Raw genomic sequence first — 23,946 nt, forward strand, 5'->3', positions numbered from 1 at the left:
TTTACAAGCTGCTCTCACACCGCTGATTGAGACATTGAAAAGACTATTATCTGCCTACTAAGAGTATACATCTAAGAAGACATTTATTGCAGCAGACCTCTCTGATATGAGTCAATCTGTTTTTCAGTGCAGAGGACCTACAGAACCCATAGTCCATAGTCTTTCCACTGTAAGGATGAATTCAATTGCTAGCTATTCTGTGGAAGTTGAACACTCAGTTTTACATCAGAATATATCATTTTGATTAGACATTGTGCTAGCATTTTCCTCTTACCACTGAACTGAAACATCTAAGAGTGACGTAATAGCTACAGCTCTACCATTCTTCCATCAGCAACCTAGTCAAGGTATCAACAAGTTGTACAAGTTTTTGTTCTGACAAAATTTTCACTAGTGTATGCATTTGTCCACAGAAAATTGGATTAAAATTCAGATAGCTTTATCTTGTAGGGATATCACATACTCAAATGCTAATTAAGAAAAAATAGAGAAGAACCTGAGTATAAAAAAGCTTGTGCTCCCATCTGGTAGTACCAGATACGTATTTATATCCAGTACACAATGTAGTGACACCTGAAAGCTATAGCTTATTCTGACATACATACAATCTTGAAGGATGAACAGTCCAAGTAAGAAAGGTCTGGTCATTTATTTAAGTAAATAAATAGAAAAAATCGTAGTTTGAATTCAGAGCAATGAAGCCATGATATATGGAAAGTTAGTGAACCTAGAAAACGCTTGGTCACTCAGACGATGGACTTTAAAAATTGAACTATGTAGAGAAAATGAAATAAAAAAGCTTTTACTTTTAATGGAATACCCTCTTGCCAATTATGTGAGTGAGGTCAACACGTAATGGGATAAAACCCTAGATACACAGGAAATAATAAAATTTTTTACCATTGGGATTACAGTTACATTCTTCAATTTAACAAAATATAATGAATGCTTAAAGTCTAATTCCGATCTTCTGAGGCTTTAGGCACTATTGACATCAACTCACAGTATTTGACTAGTGGAATCCTTTTTTCCCTTAGAAACACCTGGTTTAGCTGTGCATGGATACACGCCTGGATTTGCAGTCACATACTGCAGCTACTAGAAGCGTTAGGTATGAATACTGTTTTTCTCTGCTGCAGGTTATTTAGAATAGAGTTTTTTTTTCTATTTCATATGTCAGACCTTTTCCCCTGTTCCTGCAATAATTGATATTCAAAGCCATTATCTGACTCAGTGGAAAAACTTGTGAAGTCTTCCCCATCAAAGTCTGGATGTCCTCCAGAAAATATACTGTGCTTTTTTCTGATCATGAAGATCTTGTTTCCTGTTACCAATTGCTACATTTCATTGTTGTACTGTTTAGTGTCCCAAAGAAGTGCTTAAACCTTTGTATTTTCATATCACAAGGAAGAATCTACTTTTTTTTTTTTAGGTTTGTGAAGTTAGAATGCATTTTTTCAGTTTGACATATCTCAAATCCATTATCATTTGCATTTTCTTGACCCTAAATGAACAAACATACCTCATCACAACACTACTTCCAGATAAGATTTTTTTCCAAGACAGAAAGAAGAACCTCATAAGGTTTACAGAGTTTAACCTCATTGCTTTAAAGACTTGAGGAACAGTTTCTTGGGTTTTTTTAGAGGTACTTTACAAAGAGGTATTAATTAATTTCACATTCGTTTTACATTTGTTTTGTGTAGACTGTAGCATATTCATTTCATGCTGATTCCTTAAAGAAGGTTATTAAATCTGCAATTGACTTCCAAACCTATTGAAATTAAGTTTACAATGACTGCATATGTCAATAGAATAGCACTGTCCTGTATCTGTATCTCAGTGGAAAGATAAGACCAATGACAGAAGGATGGATAAAGGAAAATAACTCATCCAATATTGGATATTTCTTATAGAGTAATACAGTACAGTAATTGTTTAAGGAGAGAATTTTCTAATGAGTACAAATCTTGTTGATTATCAGTAAAATCTATGCGTATAGCTCCCCGTAGTGTTTTGAAAATTATTCATTTCTGTGCCAATAAAAATCTTTGCTGCATTTTTGAATAGCATAAGTAGCAAGATATGAGTTTGTTTGTAATGATGTGCTGGGCTTAATGGAAACTTAGAGACCAGACTTGTTCTCCCTGTGTCAGAGATAACAGTAACACAGAAAGCAAATGGTTGTGTCAGCAGGTTTTGGGGATCAGTCTACCTCTGAGAAAAATTATTGCATTGGAGGACGCTAGAGACAGCTGTGAATGTTTTCTTTCATATGAGGTAAGGACAACTGAGGAAAATGGACGAGATTTTTCTTCATTTCTGTCAAAGTCCATACACAAAGTAAACATTTCATTTCTGAACAGGGTATGAAACAACCTGTCTAAAATAAACAATTCTGCCTTAAAAAAATTAGGCTCGAGATGGGAAACACTTCTGCTAGTGTCTATAAGAAATGATTCCGTAGTGTGGATAAGGTACATTTGAAATGACAAGACAAGATAAATATAGCTGTACGTTACCAAGTTCCACTGACTCACAGAATACCAAATCTGAGTGTAATGTTTTCTTCTGCTGCAGTTGGTCTAAAACAAAACCTTCTATGAACGAATATTAAGTGGAAAGGGCTAGAAAAAGGTCTAATTCTACACATGAATAACACACTTGTTTTTCAACCTTGGTGATCTCAATTAAAATTCTTGATTCATGAATGAGTTAATTGCTTTAAGTTTTGTGACCAAAAATCCTAATCTAAATTTCTATAGTCAGGAACTCTTATTTTGGGGTTAATGGAAATTACGCACAAAAATAAATCTCCCTCATGCATTAAGAGCACAGCAGATGCCAGAACAGCCTTTCTAGGGCTGCTTTGTTGCTGTATTGTGTAGATGTGCTTGAAGAAGATGTGCTCTCTTACAATATAAGTATTTTTTTTGTAGCTAGACTTTGCATTCTGTCAACACAGAACATTTTGCACATTTTCCATAGCAGTGCATTACCAAATGCCAATAGTTATGAACCAAGGCTTTGCAGCTCAAAAGCAGCCATTAGGCCCCAAATCTATCTGTGGTATAGTAAATCGTATAGGCTAAGATCTTACTGGAAATGAAAGGAAATTTTTTTTCTACCTCCCTATATTATATCCAAATGTAAAGAGCTCATGAAGAAGAACAAGGCTGATAATTGGCTATGTAGGAAATAGTTATACTGACTTGTAATACCACTCTCTTTTATGGAAAGTGCTGCAAATCTCTACAAAGACAAACTAAGAAGATTCAGCTCCATAAGGAATATCCTAGGTGAATATTCCAGGGCACTTTAGGTTAAGGGAAGGAGTTCAGGAAACTGAAACGGTAACTGAATCTAAGTTTGTAAGTATTCACACAGGTAAGAGAGACTGAAAAAAAAATAAAAGAAGATAAAAGAAAAAAGAAAAGAAAAAAAGCACCACAAAATGCACTGCAAGATACCTCAAGGACACTCTAATTCATGGCAAAATAGCACAGACTTCCCACAAAGGTAGCAAAAGTAGCAAAAGTGAAGGTACTGAGATATACTGTGAATGATCTCCAATCAGACAATACAAGCTTCAGACTAACTGCTCAGTTAAGAACTAAGTGGAAAGGGATGTTACTCTTTAAGGTTCTTTTCTGAACAGTAATCTGAGAAATAACTCAATCCCTATTTATTTCCTGCTTGAGGATTACTGTGATTGCTGTTGGTCTTAAATCTGCATGGATTCTGCGAGTTATTTGACATAGAAAAATGTAAGCACACAGCTCATATCTGGGAAAGAAGTGGCAAGGATTCTGCAGAGAACAACTTGTTCTGTGAGCACTGGAGCTAACCACATCTGGTTTCCACTGGTTTCTAGTTGACTGACTTTTAACTGAATATTATTGCAGTGTGAGCTCACCCTAATTAAACACACAGTAAGTGTTAGTTGGAAAAAAAACATCCTTCTAACATTGCTTGCCTGAAAATAGATAACTCACACAGGAAGGAAACTAGCTGAGGAGGGGATTCTCTAGCATCTGAAATGCCAAAAACTCTGAAACATGATTTTTTCTCAAGCAGTTGGGCTTTCATAAAATGCTATCCCATGTAGACCTTTTACTTGAGTAAGAGTTTAAATGATACTTATTTTTCCACTTGCACCAGTGAGCACATTAATATGAACTCTGCTTTCCAGGCATACTTTTATTTAATTTTTATTTTTATTTAATGTGATTAAGAACTTTATTCACTAGCATGTCTTATTTGAAAAGGGAAAAGAAGCAAAGATGCTTTTAAAAACCTTTTCTTTCGGAAATCGGAATTTAAACAATTCAGAAGTGGAAATAACCTGAGGGACTGAGTAATCTTGGAATCCCATAGTTTCCCAGTGGAGTAGTGAATCTTATTTCAACATTCCTCTCATGGAAGAACAATTGTCTTGGGACAAACATTATTTCTGTGGTTACTGCACCACCGTCAACTATGTAGGGAGTCCACAATCCATGTGAAAAGAAGGAAGGAAATATTTCTATACAGGCAGTTCTGACACTATTCCCATTTACCAAATAGGTTTTTCCACATATTCTGGGACAGGTGGCTCAGCCTCTGATCTCAGATTTCTAAAGATCCATGCTAATGCCTTAAGCACAGAACCATTTCTTCCTCCTGAACATATTCAGGGATATGTGAATCCTACCATGTGAGCACTCTCAGAAGGGAAAGGTGATACAGATGTGCAGTGGTACCTGGCTAGATGCCAGCATGGACAACCCTGAAGGTAGTTTATAAAAGAATTTAAGGTGGCTGATCAGGATACAGATTTTTCTCACTGGATTGCAACAGAATAGAGACACTGAGCAAAAACACTAGTGCGAAGAAACCAGGAATATTGGGCAAAAGATAAAGGCGCAGTCTCTCTTTGCATGCTTTGAATCATAGAATCATAGAATGTCCTGTGTTGGAAAGGACCATAATGATTTAGTTTTAACCCCCACTATAGGCAGGGTCGCCAACTACTGCCTAGAGCTGCCCAAAGCCTCATCCAGCCTTGAATGCCTTCAGAGATGGGGCAGGGAATGGCATTCTACCATGTAGATAATGACAATGACAACCTATTTCAAGGAAAGGTTTGAAAGTCACTGAAGTGGCAGTCATGGAGAAACGCAGCAGAAGAGTTTTCAAGCAAAAAGTTTGGAGCTGCTCAGCCTGGTAACTTCAGAGTTGAGGATGAGGACTATCACGGATTCCAATCCAGCATCTGCATGTAGATATTTGCATGAACACTGGTTTTCTTATTATTTCAGGTAAACTCTCACTCCTGCCAAGGCAATGCAAAATGTTCTGTCCGAGCATGTGTAATATGTGTAATATACACATTTTAATTTAAGGAACTGTCAGTAGAAACTTAGGTTTTTATTATGAGCATATTTAGAAGGGTACCTATGTACTCTTATTTTTATTTTTTGTGTGTCTACCAACTGCTGTAATATGTTAGAAAATGACTTAGCTTTGTGATAAAATGTGAGTGTGCCTTTGAAATGCTGTTATCCTTTTCAAGTTTAAATCTTTGGTATGAATTCCACAAAATTCAGGTTCAGCATCCTGACATAGGGCACAGGGAAACGGGAAAGGCAGCTCTGTATTCTTCTTCAAAGCTTCATGGACAGCCTGGGCAGCCTGGTCTAGTGGTTGGCAACCCTACACATGGCAGGGGAGTTGAAACTAGCTGATCTTTGAGGTCCTTTTCAATCCAGGCTCTTCTATGATTCTATGGCAGCTTTGGAGGCTACAAGCTGTACCTGGCATTAGCTAGGGGTTACTCATTAAGTAGCAGTGAGGAAACTTTGCAGTAATCACAGGCAGAATCCAAATGGCACGAGAACAGCAGTGCAGTGCCCTCATCTATAGCCACGAGTGGGATAAGCTGCTTCCCAAGCTATCAAGCAAGAGCAAAAGCAGACATTTCTTTCCCAGCACTGCTGTTGTGATTACGAGCAGGAAATTTATCATTACTACAAAATTATGTCAGTTATATAGAGCACATGCAGCAATTTAAGAACTACAGCTCTCATAGCACTGGGAAAAAGAAAGTTGCAAGCAAGCCGCTCTTACTGCTAGCTTTGACTGTAGTGCTGCTTTCTTCTTAGTTTCCCTCTAGGGAAAATGGCTTCCTCAGTTCCTACACCTTTAAGAAGCGTGAGCCTCATTTTCAAAAATAACCTAATCATATAAAGATGACAGATATTCAAATGTCACTTTCTGATCCTTAACTTTGTTACTTTGTAATGGGGGAAAGAGAAATCAGACAGTTCTTCCTACTAAGACCACCAGTGGAGACTGCAGAGTAGAATGAAGAGAAGTCTTTATCTGCTTTTTCCATTTTTGAAGCTGTATTGGCCAGCTTCCACCACATTAGTAACAGCAAGAAAGTGATGTCATTTTGCACTGCCTCCGCCCTTCCATCCCAACCTTCAGGGGGATGTTCACTACTGGGATTTTGCAGCTTGGTTTCAGAAACCTGCCACCCCCAAGAGGTGATAAACAGTTTTTATTTTTATCTCCTCATTTTTATTTTGATAAGGAAGAAGATGCAGATGCCCTTTATATTTAAAGATGTCTTCTCTGTGCAGTCTCTCTAAACTTCGCTAGGAACCCACTCCTCCCTGACGCAGGTAACTCCCACAGGGACAGAAGGAAACTCGTACATTTTCTGTCTGTCCCAATCAATCCCTGTAACAGCTGCCACTTTCCAGTGGAAACAAAAACCATTTGCTACCTCTAAGTAAAATAGACAGTGAAACCCCAAGGCTAATGTATCTTTAACAAGACACATTCGACCACGCTCTCTGAAAGCCATATAGGCAACTAAATATATGCTGAACAACAGACTGAACATTTGATCACTCTGTGTACCAGCTTTTACATTCCAGAAAAGTTGTATGTGAGGCACAAACCTGAATCATTTATGGCCTTCTAGAATAGTACCCTTATGCTGCATCTGGTTTTACTCATTTATAGAGACTCTTGAAAGAAATTACAATCTGATAGTGTCACCGCATAGTATGAAGTCAGCACTGTGGGCACTCGATCTGCAAGGCAGGAAAGCAACTGGCAGTTCATTCATGAGATCAGACAACTCAGTTGCACCCTCTAGAACAATTACTGCCTGCTCTTTCTTTGTGATCACACCCAGGAAGCATTATTTTTATCAGTGATGCTTTCTCGTATGCAATTTTATGCTCCTCTGATGCAGCTAGCTGTCCGTTTAAAGCCGCATCTTTTTGCTCCTCATTCAGGACGAGTGCCACCTGCTGACAGAAAGAGCTTTTTTCCATTTGAGTCATTAAAATCATCAATAATTCTAACCTGAGATGCTGTGGTTTCAGGCAACTCTGTTTCAAATCCAAATAGCGAAAGCTAGACTCAGAAGAAGGATTTTTTCCACAGATCTGAATTGATACATGCCATATTCTCATTAAAACCACCTGATCGCTCATAATGGTACTGACTGATGAAGATCTCCTGAGCACTACCATCAGTCAATTCCAACACACTCCTCTGAAGGAAAAAAAAAAAAGAAAGAAAAAGAAAAAGAAAAAAAAGAAAAAGAAAAAACAGGCAAAAATTTCAAGCCTCTATAGATAATAAAGTATTGAATTCAAAGGTGAATTAGAAAGAAAAGGAATCAAACAAAAGAGACAAAAATCTGTAGAAATATGTCTAAATCTAGACAAAGAGAAAAATATCCCTCTATAAAGGAAACCCTGAAGTATTACAGGATGAATACAAATACCAGCGCATTGTGAAAAGTCAGCTGCGGGGCTTCATCAAACAGTCTTCTGGAAATGATTTGCTATAAATTACACTGCTGCTCTATATACAAGCTTCATAAATGAAGTATAGGATTTTAAGAGATATTTTCACTTTCTTTTGTCAGGCCTGGAGTCATTAAACAGAGATTAGCTGGATAAATAGAGGAAGTGATTTTTAAACTGTTTGCAAACTTAATGTGAAGAGCCCAGCCTTGCAAATTATCACGTCTAATCAGAGATGCACGCTTCACTGCTCCAGTAATTGTACTAGTATTAGTCAAATTCTTGTTGTCTCCTCATTAGCCATGAAAAGGAGACTCAAGATGTACTTCATTAGAGTATCCTGAATATAAATTGTTAGTATAAGGAGGAAAAGATGTACTGCATAGCGCATGGCATATAGAAAGAAAAATATTAAGAACATAAAACATATTGAATCATTCTCCTGTTATAACAAATATATGAATTAAACAACAAAACCTATCTTCCCTCCTCTCATTTTTAGTCTTGAATCCCCCTACCTTTTATCTGAAGTGAGACTGTAGAATTTGAAAATGTAATTTACAACTAATATCATAAAATATATTAAAAAAGAAACGTAGAAACATAGTGTATTATGTAGCCTTTTTTAGTTCAACAACCAACAGAATTCAGCTTAGTCAACAATGGTATATTTAGTAGAGTATATTCTTATATATTCTTGACTACTAGATAACAGGTAAATGAGATCTAACTCACATTAAACATAGATCAAATGAAAAGGTTTATTTGATCAGCAAAGCATTTAAGTACATGCTCGTACCCTTCTTTATTCAGCAGTGCCCTCAAGTACAAGCCTCTAAATCAAGAGAATTTAAACACATGCCTAACATATGAAGCATGTGCTTTAGGGAATTGGGGTTTGAAAAATCCAGCCTGAAAAGGATTTCCAAACAGGTCTATTAGAAGGGTAGAAGTAAAAACATTTCCAAGAATTTTAGTGGAAGCAGCAGCAAAGTTAATTTTCTCATTTGTTTCTTCAGAAATATTTTTCTTGGTTTGAATCCGAGTCTCAAATATCTGTATTACTCAATAGAAGCTAGGGGATTCTGCAAATAAATTAGGCAGGTCAAAGTACTAACAAAAATTCTTTCTACCTTTTTTTTTTTTGCTCACAAAATAAGAATAACTAAAAAGCAAATAATGTGCAGAAACACACTCTTTTCACAACTGCAACACCTCCAAATCATCATGAAATCACATCTGTAAAATCTAAGCTAACTTTGATCTAGCATTTGAGTGAGGGTAGTAATTCAGAAGGGGAGTTAAGTCTGTATATATGCATTGCCCATAGCTCTACCTATTGCAATAAAATGATATGGATTTCTAGGTCTGAGTTTTGATCCCCCTTCAATCACATCTGCTCGGAATATAGCTCTACCTTTAGCCTACTTCAACTTCATGCCTCAAGAACTCTTAGAATCTTCAGTTGCTTATTATTTATTATCATTTACTCAGTCTGCAGGAGCTCATAATGGATACAACTCCATCTTGATTGGTCCAGAAGCCTTAGAAAAAAATATAACAGCTCCAAAATATTTCCTGGTACCTCTTTGTACAATATTAGAACACTTCAGTAACCTTTCATACAGAATTAATTAACATAAAAACCAGCCTCCACAATGCAGCAGAGCCCTAAAGTGGTTTCTGGAATTTAATTAGACTAACCTTCTTTTCTCTACATTGGTACCACTCTATAATAAGTGCAAATCATTATTAATTCCTTTGGTGTTCACTGTAATAACATTAATCATGATGAACTCTTTTGGTAGTAAAGTGTATGTAGTATGTAATTCCATAATAATTTAGCATTAACTTGAAATTAATTTATAAAATATACTATTTGTCACCACACACTGAACATTTATAAAGTACCTCTTTGTCATTAGTATTGGGATAACGTGCAAGAAAAAAATATGTTGGCTGAAGAGTTCATACATTCTTACATTTGGGAAATTGAGTGTGAGAGATTAAATGATCGTTTATTTGGCAGTGCAACTTTTCCTTTCAAAACTATAGTAGGGTCATTATAGAAGTAATAAAACACCTGAATCCTTTCTCATTACCAACAGTTGTGCAGCACAACCTAAGATTCCAGTTTAAAGCTGGTTAAAGTTTGGAATTTTTTAAAAGAGTTCAAAGATGTACAGCAAAGACTAACTCAGAGAGAAATTTAATGGTAATAGGAATGTGTTGAAACAACAAAGTGTCATTTGAAAGTACTACTCTGTACCAGAAGTGATCAGAAAACTTATGGTACTGGGAGATTATCAGGATTGAATTTGCTATCATTTGACAAAAGATTCCTACTTTATGCAGTGACCACATGTTGCTGTTGGTTTTTTTCATGAGGAAACATCAGTGACGTGGTGTTACAGGCGAGATCACACCTCACTGAGGAGAGTAGCTCTCACCACTCTCTTTCACCAATGACCTTACAAGTTAAACCACTGTCCCAAACCAAGGACAAACAGGAAATTGCCCAATGATTACAATTATCTGGATAGAATAATTTGCTTATGCACAGTTTTGGGAAAAGGTGTGTATTGGAGACATTCAGTACTGCAAACAGAAAACAAAAACAAGCTCAGTTAGCATGACTGTCAGTAGTGACAGAGATTTTTTGTTCAGCTCTAGATGAAGAAAAACCAACCAAGCAAGGAAATTGTTTACCCAGTTCCTATACTTTTCTCCAAAACTTAAAATAAATGCAAAACTTGTGTATTTGGAAACAAACAATTGTGCATCAGAGAAAACAACTGAGCATCAAATCTCTCTCCCTATTAGACCAGCTTAAATGACATTGCATCCCTGACACTGTCTTCAGAAAGGATTTCTCTGACTGCGTGAAAAATACAGCATGATGATTTCTAATAGATGGTCTGTGGGACTTGCAAAAAAAAAGGAGAAGATACAAAATAAATGTGCTTGTCAAGTAACAGAGCTTGTTGCTACAGATGTTAAAGTGATTAAGATTCATCATACAGGAGATATTGAGGATGCTGGTATATAAGTGATACTAGACAGTTTTGTCTTTCCACAGATTATTTGCTTTCATCACTGGACAATGCAAAATCTGTATTAAAATTTACAAAAGATGCATCTAGAATCCTTACACCTGTCTGTCATAACTAGTTCTAAGGTACCAATCACTAAAATATCTAAATGCATTAACAAAGTATTTAGGTTTTTGCAAGTACGAAACATGATTCCAAAGGAATCTGAGATTCATACATCCTCCTGCACAGCTGCAGCAAGATTTCTCTGTGCCCAGGAAAGACGACAGCTTTGAGGAGCAACCTGGGACAGAGTCTTATTCATTCCATTTCTAGGGCCCAGAAGTTAATGGGAACACAACCTACAGCTCTGCATACACTCAGAGATTGTTTATTTTTTAGTTTTTGGACTATGCTATAACTGACAAATCATGCCTAAGAGTGCAACAACACACTACGTAAGCATATGCTAAGAGTAGGAACGAATGTAAGCATGTGTTCATACACTTGGCTGAATCTAGTCCCTCACAGTTGGACAGATCTTCAGCAGATTTTGTATCAGCATTACCTCAGCAGAGTTGCCTCTCCTTTAAATTGGTATGAGTAGAAAGCAAGAATTATGTCCCATAAATTTTAGGTGTACTGACAGGCACTTCCCACCTTAAATGAAAAATACCAGGCATATCTTTTACTCTATGTAATTACTTTTCCACGATAGTAGGTATTCATTGTAAAAAATGGCTATTTAAACAATTTCATACAGTCTAGTGCTTAAAATTGTATTTTGCTTTTAAACATTTATTAACTTAATTTACAAAAAAGGAGATTCTGCTTTGGATAAAGTCAAGAATTCTTTGTCTCATCTATTCCCTGCAATGATTTAATGAAAAAATAGACAAGAAGGATCAGACCTTCTCCTGGTATAGATGGCCAGCCACAGACCTTGCATCATAAATATCTTCTATATTATTGTTAATGACAATTATGGGAGACCCTCTAAAAAGTTACTTCTTAAGGAAGTATCAGTCATGATCTTGTGGGTCAGCCTGCACTAAGCTTTGCATTTAAAATGTAGATTCAACAATTCAGTTACATACAAAGTTTATTCCTCCCCAAATCATAGCATTTATGCTTAGAATGCAGGAAGAATTTCTTAAAAATACATATTCATACTCAAACGACTTACATTTAAGAAGTCCTCTCAGTCCTCCTGTTCAAAGTTGGAACCTGATTGAATTCCATTTATGTTCAGTGTCAGGGATAGCTTCGTGTTAGTTTACCAGGTACTGGAAAGAAAGAGAAAAACTTAGAGGTTCTCCATGTACATTTAATTATATTTAAATAATTATTTTCCTGGTTATACTGGAGAGCTCTTTCTCGTTCTGCGCTTTTTTGAACATTTCACTCATCCGTACTGGAATTTAACCATCAGAATTAGAAAGCAACAAATTTCAATTAGTCAGACCCTTGTTATGAGACCTATTAAGGCTCTTCTGTGAACTGCCACAGCTCAGCACTGGCCTAATTCCAGCGCTATTTCTTAGGCTTTTACTTTTGCTTGTTCTGCTCTTTGCCTTAATCTTATTCGCTAATTTTTCATGTGCTTTTTTCTGTATCGTTTCTCCCCCTCACAATTTGCATCCTTCTCTTTCTTTCTGAATCCAGCATCTAGCCTTCATGTCTCTCTTTTTTTCTCCTTCCCTTTTATTTCTCCCTTCAAAATTTCTTCTAATGAAGACCCTCCTTCTACCTATCAGCATTTGAAAAAAGAAATCCCAGCAGATTTCCTCCATACAAACAAACACTCTCTTTTAAGAGACTTTTTTTTTTTTTTTTGTAATTCAAAATATGCTCCCACTGATACTACGTCAGTCAACTCAAGGTCATAAAAAAGCAGTGTATATATTTTACCAGTCTAGTGATTTCAAGCATTTATTTTCAGATATTAGCCAGAATTAAAACTTCCAGGATGTACAAGAAATCACAGTTTTGCTCAAAACATTCTACTAATCAAACCACATCATGACACTGTCATTTCAGGAAGATGATATTTCTAAATATTATGTCAAAGCATCAGACAAACAACATTCAAAGCCCTCGTTGTATTGCTGTATGTACTCTACAAAAAGTATCCTTCATCCCAAAATGTTCTTTCATTTTTTATGAACAATTAGTATGTAGGTATGTTTGAGGTGAAGTTGTTGGACCTCAAAGTATCCCAAGTAAAAATTTAACCAAGGATAAAGGGTTAGATTTTTATGGAATAAATGATGAAGATCTTTGATGTTTCTGCAATGAAAAGAAAACTTGTATATGTACGTACTGGAACCAGGGGTTCAGAGTTACTTGCTGTTCAGTCATCCAGTATGCCAACAGAAAAGCTTCTGCTTTTTGCACATGACTCGGTGCAGTGGCTCTTACAGGTGGGAATTATGAACCAAAAGACAAGCACAGACCCCCACATCTCCTACAAAGGTCATAAGTGTACTATGGCTATATGACTTAATGAGAAGAAAATCAACCTTTATCACTGGAAATATATTGTTGTATGCAGGACTAGGGCTGATTCACTACATCTAATACTGCCTGACAGAAGAGAAGTCTGGCTATGCTTTGTTTGTGAATTTTTTCCATTGCATAAAAAGGACGTTAAATCTTGGTCTTATCTGACATTCTCATGCTTTTTTCAAGGATGAAGTAAACAATTCACTGCATTTTTCAAAGGCAGTGGGCTGAGTAAGTGCTGTCACTCTCTGAAAAGTTTCAATAAAATTATTAGATGACTTTAGCATAGTTCTGCAATCCAAGCCGACAAAATTTGGACACAATTGTGAGTTTCACAATTAAAGACATGAAGATCTCACTTCTTGGGTCCTCACCTGCTCTGCAAATCCCAGCTCTTATTTACACTGCTGCTGTAGAGAAGTTACACATCACAGCTCAAGTACCTGGAGAGCATTTGTGAAGGTAAAAATCACTTTTATGCTTTCACATCAATTTTGCTTTATAGCTATGTATAAAGAGTTATCCTAGCTTGTTTTTTTTTTTTGTTTTTTTGTTTTTTGTTTTTTGTTTTTTGTTTTTTGTTTTTGTTTTTTTTTCTCCAGATAACATGCAACCAGTTTACCATCACATCTGATAGGGAAAGATGTGCTGGATTCAATTCACTATTTCTTTGATTTAATAAGCCAAATAGAGCAATTTAATCAACATACTACTGACTCGTATTGCATTTCAAGAAAATTAACACGCTTTCACCTATCAAAATTTCTCTTCTCCAAAATATTAGGACTAAGCTACTGCTTGAAGTTCTTGTTTGTGATCTGATATTTGTTGATATTCCAGAAACTTTTTCAACCTACATCCACAGCTCATCCCTACTGGAATTTATTAAGTTACAGCAGCATTGTGTCTGTTAGCTCTCCTTTGCAGCAACATAACAAGGTAACAATACAAGCCAACAAAAAGTACCAGACTTCACTAAGGGAACTAAATTAACTGTTCTAAATTGACTGTTTGAAATTGTAAATTCACCCTACGTTACAAAAATAAACAAAATGTTTGGAAAGAGTTTAGCTATCATTATTATAATCCCTGTTATTTTTCAGCCCTTGTCTACCTGAGTTCCAAGGAAAGTTGCAAAAAAGCCTCCCCAAAACAAAAAACTTTCAAAATTTTTATTACCTCTTACACTTCTGCAGAGCAAGTGTCAAATGTTTACACTTCTGCAGAGCAAGAGTCAAATGTTCCTGTTTTAGCACAAGTGTGAATAATTACATAAGGCTCAAGCAAGGAACTTGCCCATGGAAGAGGTTGTTAATTCTATATTGGAGTCTTTGACTGTTTGTTGTCAAGATGCTTTTTCCATAGTCTTTTTTTCAGTCTTATGTAGTTCAGACATACCCCATAAAATCTTATTCCATAGGTTGCTGCCCTGGCTCTGAGTCTCTGATACAGTAGACTTGAAAGACATGAAAAAAGCTTCATAACCTGATAAAGGTGCTAAGATTATTGCTAAACTTCTAATTTCTTCCAATGAAGAATTCTAATTCTGCAACTGTGTCAGACAAGCAGTATGTAAACAGTTACCTTCAAGTTCCATCTCCTCCTAAAAACACAGCTTTTGTTTTGTGCTGGGTATTACGCATTTGCAGTGTAATGGCATTATTTTGAGGTCTCTAAACCAGAAGTTCTGCTGGTTGCTAAATAAAATGGCTGCAGTGATCAAAGCCAGTTAAATTTCTGTTACTCTTAGTTCCTTTTAAGTTGTTCCTTCCTATCTCCTTTCTCTGTAGCTGGTTCCCTTTCCTCCTATGTTTTGTCCCACCCGCCTCAATGGTAGCTGTTGTGTAGCCCCATCTGTTACACTGCTCTTCCCTCCTAAGGCTCCATGCTTCTTCCTCTATTCTACACCTAACTTGAGCAGCACTGTATGAATTAACTCCAGTGTATAATAAATACTTTAATCTAGATGTCGACAAAAATTCACGTTAAATCATTAAACTCTCAGCTTAATTCCATTATATTGGATAGTTTTAACAGGAAAGGCAAGATGAAGGAAAAGCTTCCTTTGATTTTGTTTTTGTCTTTGTTTTTGGTGCTTCAGACAAATTATTTCCCATAATGCATGTGAAATTAATTTTATTTTAAAGCCACCCTACAGTAAAATTACAGGCAGTGCCTTTCTTTTTAATCAGATAAATTATCACCAGCTGACTAATGAATCTACTCTAGAGAGGGCAACATGACACAGTTTACAACCTTAAGGATTACAGTAGCCCAGATGCTATCATCTTAATTGGAAAAACACAGTGTTGCCAACTGTCTATGTAGAAAATGGAAGATTGTGTTATTTTTTTAATTTTTCCTTTACTTCTGCTCTTTTATTTTTCTCTAAATATCAGAAAACTATTAGATACCTTATGTGGTTTTCCTTAGAAATCTTAGTACTGTGACATAAAAACAGCCTTTTCAAGACAATGCAAGTCCCACTGCATGGGAGCTCAGTGTTTTGGGTTTTTTTTGTTTGTTTGGTTGAGTTTTTTTACACTCATTTCCTATCAAAAAAAGAAAATATAACAGAAAAGTTCAGGTTCATCCACATAAAGAGCTGGAGATTAAGCTCCTGAACTTAAAAAAAGTAATTCTGTTTAGAGGGATAACCAGGTAGCCAAGGTAATCATCCATGACTCTGGAACTTCCAGTCTGACTCCTCTTGTTCTTAGCTGCATGCCCAGAACACCAGTACAACAGTCTGAAGCACTTCAAAACTTTCTAAGTAATTATCTCATACTACTGAACAAAAATATAATTTTCTATTTAAAGCACACAGTGAGTTTCAGAAGCGTCTGAGAAAGCACTGAATAAAATCTGCAAGCCTCTAGCTAATGCACTAGCCATTGTTCCTTTTTTCTATCCTCGGGTGAACCACTTAAATCATGCTGTGTCTCAATCTCCCATATGGAAAAATCTCTTCGACTACAGACTGTGTCTCACCAGGTTTGATCCTTTTATGGGGAAGGTACAGTCACAATGCTTAACTACATGATGTACAACATTTTGCTGCTTTTATGCTTGTAAAACAGCTGCTGAAAGTCTTCCTTGAATATCGTTCCTCAGAGAATCCAGCATCAGCTTCCCATTGTGCCATAGTCAATTTGGGATGGAACAGAGAGGCAAAAAGGAAGATTGCTCCAATCTTTTGATGCAGGCAGCAATTCAAGAGAATCTGTTTATGTATGGTTCAAACACAGTTATCTCATGCAAGAACACTGAAAAGGACAGCACACATCCACTGCTGAGGTGTATGTAAAAGCATGCCTCCTTCAAGGGTAGGCAGCTATAAGAAGCTTTTAAGAACTGGAGCTTCAGGAGCACAGAAGAGCTTCAGAGTTACAGAAGACAAATCTGATATCTTATTAGGATTTCTGCTCCCAAACTCCCTAGACACATTGAAAAACCTTTCCTTTATATTAACTCCTCATAGAATATGTGGAAGAAAAATTTGTTCATATTCATCTTCTGTGAGACTAGAATTATTTTCCAGTATTTCCTTAGACCAGAACCACCACTCACAATTGTCCAAATTCATACAATTGAACTGTACAGGTTTCTTTGTAGGGAAGACAAAGAGCAGAAAAAGCAGTGGGGTGTTATAGCCTGATGGAATTTTTACTGCTTCTAAAAGGACACAAACTGTTTGTGCTGGAAGCACTCTGGTGTTTGTAGGGTAAAAAGAAGATCAAAATGTACAAGAAAAAAATCAAAAATAGGTACTGCAATTAAAGTGAGATGTGAGCTGTTGGAGTGGTAGGAAAGTGCTTAGTGTAAACAAAATTACATAAATAACATAACGTAGCATAAAATTGACAGTTCCAAGAAGGAACGGTCTGTGGATTTACCTAGAAGTCATAACTCTGGATAACTCAGACCTAACTGAAACTTTCATGCCCTATTTTGTATTATCTTGTAACAGTTTGTACATAGTATAACTGTGGATTTGAACAAAGTTAATCTTTCCAACCTTTCAAGTTCTCATGTCCTCATCTCAAAACCAGATACAGACCTGAAAATGATAGAGTAAGATGTTACAATTTAAGACAATGCTTTTCATACAAGTAATCACTACAGCTCTTCAAGCTGGATGAGAGACAGTTGAGTGGGAGTATGATAGAGATATTTTAAATATGAATGGAATAGAGACAGTAAATAGAGAATCAATATTCACTGTCATTTTCTTTTTCCCCCAGTATAAGGATACAGAGCATCAAATGAAACCAGCAGACAGGAGGCTTCTAAGAAAAAAGTAGTACTTCACGCAATAAAGAATAAAGTCATGGAATCCCTAAGGAGGACAACATGGGTGTTAAAATTTACATTTGTTTAACAAATGATCAACTCATAGAATAAAAACCTATCAAGAGCTCTTCAAGAGGTAAGTAAACTTTTCATCTCAGAAAGTTTCTGAACTGCAAATTCTGAAGGCTAGGAAAGGGTATGGAGAATATTACTAACTTCTTATCTTCTGTAGGTGCTAATAGCACTGTTGGTAGCAAACAAAAATCCTGTCTAATCCTTTACAGCTTTTCTCAGATCTCAAGTTCTGAAGTTTGAACATGTGAAGTCATGACCACTCTATAGCAATTGGTATTGGGTCATATTTAATGACTTGAGAGATAGACTGTCACAGCTGTGCAGTCCATCTTCTGCTGCAGCTCAGTGCTGTGGTACATCCTTCCACTGGTCTCTATCCCAGTTACCCAGTGTCAGGATGCTGAGCTGTATCTACTGCATGAACCCTTGAAGGGAGAGATTCTGCAAATTGTGTGCACAAATGTTCTGACACCAGAGGAACATAAGACAAGCCAAATATGACACTGAAAAAAGAAGCTCTGAGAATTGACAGAATTGTTGTCCACATGAAGAAGTGGGGTTTTGTCAGAAAGATGAGCAATGGAGTTGCACATCCTGGTGTCTGTATAGAAAACATTTTATTAAAATAAATTAAAATAAATGAAAGATGATAATTATAATAGGAGAGGTACAGGGCACAATCATCTTATTGCAGGACTTTGGAGTGATAAAACTAATATATCTTCCTTAGCATTTGCATACATAAAAATATATCTAATACTATTTAATCATTTAATGATCCTTTTTTATTTTTAAATCCCTATACGTGGTCAAAAAGCATGTTACATGTGTTCTAGTTCACCTATTGCTTAATTGCTGAAAATATGTTTAAATTTCATTCCCTCTGGCATTACAAGACTATAGATGGAAAAGTCATTGGCTGACAATTCTGAAAACAAGGAATCAGTGGGAAATGGAGTGGAGGGGACATCATGCTCAGAAAGATGAACTCATGATAACATAATCAGTGCAGAGCTCCTGTTTGGCTAGGAGGTACATTCAAATCAATCGCCTATTCTACAGCCAAATCGTCTCCCCCCCCTTTTTTTTTTTTTTTGCTGCAATACATTGCCAAGTAAATCATACTGCAGCATGTTGGTTCCCTTCACAAGATGTCTGACATCTGTGTCTGCATTAAAGATGCCAACTTGGTTTTCTGTGAGTATGAAAAGCCAGAATAAATCCAACACTTCACACTTCTGCTTGCTGAATTATACTGTGCTATATAACTAGTGGGATTTCCTTTTCTTTCTTATAAAATACCCCAGATGAAAAATGAAAGATTTAAAATAAACTCCACAAATTTGTAACTTTCTGTTAGGTAGTTGATTATGAAGAGACATAGAATCATAGAATTGCTCAGGTTGGAAAAGACCCTCAAGATCATCAGGTCAAACCTCAACCTAATCATACTACCTTAACTCTAACAATGCTAAGTCATGCCCCTGAGAACCACATTCAGACAGTGTTTAAACACATCCAGGGATGGTGACTCAACCACCTCCTGGGGAGCCTATTCCAGTGCTTCACAACTTTTTCTATAAAAAAGTTTTTCCTGATATCCAACTTAAATCTCCCCTGGCACAACTTGAATCCATTTTCCCTTTTCCTGTCACTTGTCACCAGTGAGAAGAGACCAACCCCACTCTTGCTGTAATCACCTTTCAAGTATATGAAGAGAGTAATAAGGTCTCCCTCTCCTCTTCCCCAGACTAAACAGCTCCAATTCCTTCAGTCACTCCTGTCCTTTTGTTATTAGTTAGAATGTAATTGTTCTAACTAAGATGTCTTGGGAAAAAAAAAACCCTTCTGCAAGTTTTCTGGATTCAACAGACATGGGCTCTTATAAAGAGCTTAATAAAGAAAAAAAAAATCTATAGAGAAAGTAAGAAATGTCATGTTTCTTTTAGTTTGTATTGTGTTTCCCCATTAGGCAACCCATCCTCTTAACGTTAACTTCAAGTAAAGCAGTTTACAGGTGGCTTCTTCCTTGACTTGTAAGTCTTTGCATAGACGCTGGATGGGTGCTTGATCTGGCATTTGAAAACCATCCAGATTTAGAAGAGACAAGGTGGAAGACATTTACCCACTAGCATTAAAAATGGTAAGTAAACAGTAGAATTTTTCCTTTTATTACAGGCTATAAATACAGCCAGTAGCCATTGATTTATCTATCTGCAATGCTCTGTTAAGACCTCCACTTATGGAAAGATGAATATTTGAATCCTGTCACCACTGAATTCAGAATGCAGCTATCCAAACCTTTCAATCTAGAGAAATATATCTAATAGAAAAGGAAGATCCTATATATTTACCTTCCAAAAAACAAACAACAACAACAAAAAAAACCCCCACAAACTAGGGAAAAAAAATGGAAAAGGGGAGACTGAAAGAATCAAGAGCAAAAAAAGGAACATAAAGGGAGTGGGAGAGATGTAAGTCTAGAAAGGTGAATCAAAAGGCAAGCAGCAGTAGGAAGTCTCTCTAATGCTTTTTTCTTGAAGCATTTATGTTTTCCAACTATCCAACCAGCTTAAGAATTTACCCTATTATATTACGTATTTTCCCATTTCTTATATACACTCTCCAATCCTTCTGGATTAGAAGTGATTACAGAAGAGAAACAATGTAGATCAGACTTCACTAAGACTTATTATAAGCAAACAAAGTTAGAACTCAGCCTCTTTTCATAATCAAAGTGAGTGGCACAGCCCACTAATTTGTCAAGATCTCTGCAAGGCCTGTCTGCCTCAAAGGAATCAACAGATCCTCCTAATTCAGAATCATCTGCAAACTTCCTTAAATATGCATTTGAGTTCTGCAACCAGACCTTATCTAAAAACAGAATCACCAACGTTGGAAAAGACTTTCTAAGATTATTCTGTCCAAACGTCTGCCTACCACCAATATTTCTCTCTAAACTATGTCCCTCACATCTAAATGTTCCTTGAACATCTCCAGGGATGGTGAATCCACCACCTCCTTGGGCAGCCCATTTTAGAGCCTGACCAACGCTCTGGGCAAAAGCATTTCCTAACGTAAATATTGAGAACCTGTTCCAAAATGGGGTCCTAGAGGACACCACCAGTGTTTTGTTTCTACCTTCCCCCCCCCCCCCCCCCCATTGTCTATTTTCTCTTTTGTGTTTCTTACATATATTTTCCCCCCTTCATGCTCACCCTGATAACAGAATTTTGAAGAGGTAAAAACGTGATTTGAAGTAAGCATCATTAAAGGGACTTGAAAGCTATAAACTAACAGTCATTCACTAGCAGTGTAACAAATAACACATTGTAGCAGATACTAAGAAACAATAAATCTGTGTGACTGTGACGGTTCTGTTACAGATGATGATCCAATCGGGATTTCTGCGCCTGATGGATGTATCCAGAAGTATCTGATAAATAAAAGCTTTAGCATATAAAGAGAGCTTAAAGTCTTCTAACATTCTGAACATCTAAAACCAGGTGCCTAACTTCTGTATGCCTCCTTTAATGGACTACATACATACTTCAGGAAAGGCATACAGAAGAAGTAACTTTCAGTACGTGGTACTGTAAAACCTTATTACTTCTACAAGAAACAGAAATAACATGTATTCTTCAATGCTATCTGCTGGAACTTTAATAGTGGATTCTTCACAAATATTTATATCCGATATTCTTATAAAGATAGGTACCCAAAGATTTGTACTGTTTAGCTTTCTACATCTGGACACAGATAAACAGAAATCTGTATTACTTGTGACCAATCTTCCACTGTTATCTTGGAGGCATGCAGCAGATATTTTTCACAGGCAAGGATGACAGACCTATCTAGAGGCTCTATTCCGTCTTGGGGAATCCGACCTTTTTCATTTTATTCACAAAACTTTCATGCTAGCAAGTGTTTCATAAACCAACTCTACATAAAAATATCCTTTAATTGACAGGAAGAGTATCTCAACAATTCAAGTTTCTGGGCTATTTTCTAAGTCTGTTTATACATGAAGTTACAGAGAGTACAAATAGTTACAACTGATGTGCTTATAGTCAATGCTGCACAAAAAGCATTTCCTTGCTCTTCCCAGTGTCTGCAAGCACAATGCATAGAAGAAATGCTGAGGAGACCTGACAGGCTTTCTTTGTAGAAAGAAGTTGGTCGTGACGTTACAAAGCAGAGATATATTTGTAACAGGACCAACAGCTGAAAAATACAGAAGACTTGTAAGAAGCTTAATGTGCAATAGAGCTTCATGCTAGGGGTGAAAGCGAGGGCACTAGGACAACTAGTGCTTCTGATCTCTGCATAGTCTCTGCTTTTAAAATAATGATAGATGATCCTCAATGAATTCCACATTATGAACTCCTGATTATACTGAAATTATTTTGAAAGCTTAGATTTATGTTAAATTAAAAATCTCTCATGATTTCTAGAATAAGGCTGTTCAGTGCTGTCACAGCCTCTAAATGAGTTTTTGCAGTACTTTTTACTCTTGTATGTGTCATATTCTGTAAGAAAAGAACCAGGATGCTATGAGGCTGAGATTACTTTCATACTTCTCCCTCATAAGAGCAGCAAGGAGATTATTTAATATTGTTGGCACTTACTGTATTAATCCACAATGGATATAATACAGAAGACCTTCAAAGTAATGTCTAAGTCAATGCAAATTACTGACCTATTAATACTTTACATTTTATTGAATCTGCATTCCCTTACCACTCTTTTTTCACAAAAGCTTTTATTTCTATTTATTTGTCTGTTTATCCATTTATTTATTTACTTAAGTCAGCATAGTTAATCCAGGAAAAGAATGTGATACAAGGTCACATGGGACGCTACCAGTCAGCAATTGCTTTAGTAGCATGGGGAGATTGTAGTAATTCGTCATGGGCAGGATACAGGATGTCATTCTTCACTGTCTTGCACCTTCTGTAGTCACTTATATCAAAACATTTATACCAGTGCCTCCAAATGGCAGATGTATTTCGCTATACTCACAAGAAACCCTACACTACCAGACTCCATTATGACAGATATGACACAAAGAAATGGACTGCAATATACAACAGATATTCATCTATGAAAGACCTACACAATATTCATATTGTTTTAAGTTAAAAATTACTCCTTTTTAATAATAGCAACTCTTACTTTTATTAATATATAAACAAATATTTGCATTTTTAAAAATCTATTTTGTCTTTCTCTGCAAAGGCTTCCTTAATTTTCAAGAATCACTTAGATGGCTTAGAGTCAGGGTTGAATTCAGTAAAATACTGATGCATAAATCTTTACAGGAAATGGGCAAGTTAAGAAACCACAGATGTTCTCTAAGCCAAACTACAGAGATCCAAAGAGGAAGAAAAGCAAAAGAAGAAATTTGAAGATAAAGTCAAATGCTTGTTTATCTTCTAACAGTGACACACTCTGACCATGCTTTACAAGATTAATTCCTCTGATTTAAAAAACAATAAAAATAAAATAAAAAATAAAAAACAAACAGCTATCTTCTGACAGTGATGTATACATTTCTGGTAATCTCTACAGTGAGAGAACCACCAGAGTTCATTTACAGACCTTCAGTAGAAAGGACATAGACAATTGTTACCTGGAAAGACTGAAACTTATACATGTAAATTTGTATCATGGAGAAATTTATCAAGCTTTTGTACAACATGAGATACTTTCCAGCTGGGACCTGACTCTATCTGAAATATAGCTATTGAGACAAAAATAAGGACTAAAGAATTCTTGATCTGGCTATTTAATAAGTTGAAATATAAAAATCAACAAAACTTCAAGCCTTTGGAAAATCAACTCCTATTTACAGAGTTCTAATTTAAAATCTTCTTCCAATTATTTTCAGGCACAGAGCTTCCAAAAGGGAGCAGGAAAGGACGTACCTTGCCCTAAAGATAATAACAGAAAATGAATGAGAGTTGTCTAGCTGATCTGCAGAACCAGCAAGGCAAAGTACCAGATGCAGTCACGTGTAGAAACACTGTATGATCCAGCACAGTGCTATGTAGTCAATTAAGCAGAAGTTTACTTTGCCTTATCCAACACTTGTCATGATGGCAAGTGAAATCTCTCATTAGAATAAAAAGCAGGTACATGATAGTAGAAAAGAGGAAATACAGAGGATTCCTCACAAATAAAGAGATAGGCTAAAAACCACTCATTCTGAAATCTCCTGTAAGTATAAA

The 23,946-nt window shown here is 36.3% G+C and overlaps 1 long non-coding RNA gene across 1 annotated transcript in view; it reads right to left on the reverse strand.

The window, feature by feature from the left end:
* Positions 1–23,946, reverse strand: part of LOC116235064 (uncharacterized) — a 367,124-nt gene that overhangs the window by 97,477 nt on the left and 245,701 nt on the right. The window contains exon 5 of the long non-coding RNA XR_016468530.1: positions 12,030–12,129. This is a non-coding gene — a long non-coding RNA (uncharacterized LOC116235064). The remainder of the gene's footprint in view (positions 1–12,029; positions 12,130–23,946) is intronic.

Source organism: Phasianus colchicus, chromosome 8, assembly GCF_987193195.1.
Source record: "Phasianus colchicus chromosome 8, bPhaCol1.hap1.1, whole genome shotgun sequence".
NCBI lineage: Eukaryota > Metazoa > Chordata > Aves > Galliformes > Phasianidae > Phasianus > Phasianus colchicus.